The sequence below is a fragment of the Arachis hypogaea genome, chromosome 13 (genome assembly GCF_003086295.3).
Source record: "Arachis hypogaea cultivar Tifrunner chromosome 13, arahy.Tifrunner.gnm2.J5K5, whole genome shotgun sequence".
In the NCBI taxonomy this organism is placed as follows: Eukaryota; Viridiplantae; Streptophyta; class Magnoliopsida; order Fabales; family Fabaceae; genus Arachis; species Arachis hypogaea.
This window is the reverse complement of record NC_092048.1, coordinates 22209596-22210426: the sequence shown is the minus strand read 5'-3', so window position 1 is coordinate 22210426 and position 831 is coordinate 22209596.

Genomic DNA, 831 nt, shown 5'->3' with positions numbered 1-831 from the left:
TTTTCCCATTGAAAAGAGGAGGTCTGTTGCTTGATTGTCCTTCGGTCAGATTGTAGGATACCACATTTGAGCCACTGTTTTCTGCCATGAGGATCTTTACTCCAAGCTGCAAAGCTTGATCTCTTTGAGACCAAGCTCTGATACCAATTGATGGTTTCAGTGGCTAAGAGAAGGGGGGTTGAATCTTAGCCCCCTTTTTGCTTAGTAACACTTGCTGGCTTTTGAAATACCTTCAGGAGACTTTTCTGTTTTTATCTCGTCACTAGCCACGAGACTTTTTCTTTTTGTCTCGTCCCTAGCCACGAGACTTTTTTTTTGTCTCGTCACTTGACACGAGATATTTTTGGTTTTTGCTCATGTGCAGTGGAAACAGAAATGGAGTAGAGAAGAGAGAAAATTACACCCAGATATATCCTGGTTCAGCTGCTAAGTGCAGTGTAGCCTACATCAAGTCTCCATCACAAACATGATGGAATTTCACTATAATCTTCCTGATTACAATCTGTAAAGTTCTAACCCAACTTACAAGGGGATTCCCACAGAATCATGAAACACAACATAGATGAACAAAGGAACTCTAAGACATCTATGGATTTTTCTTTTAATTTTGCACTCTCTACCTTTTTTCGCTCTATGGCTTTTTCATACAAACCTCACTGTTTTTCTTTTTCCATGAGACTCAAGACATGACAAAATTAAACAGAAAAATACTAAACAGAATACATTGAAGGAGAAGAAAATCTGTAAGCTTAGGTAGCTCTGAGAATCCTGTGCCTTGCACTCTCACTGCTTACTTCTAACTCCTTGCTCCAAACAGTGGTTGTTCTCTCT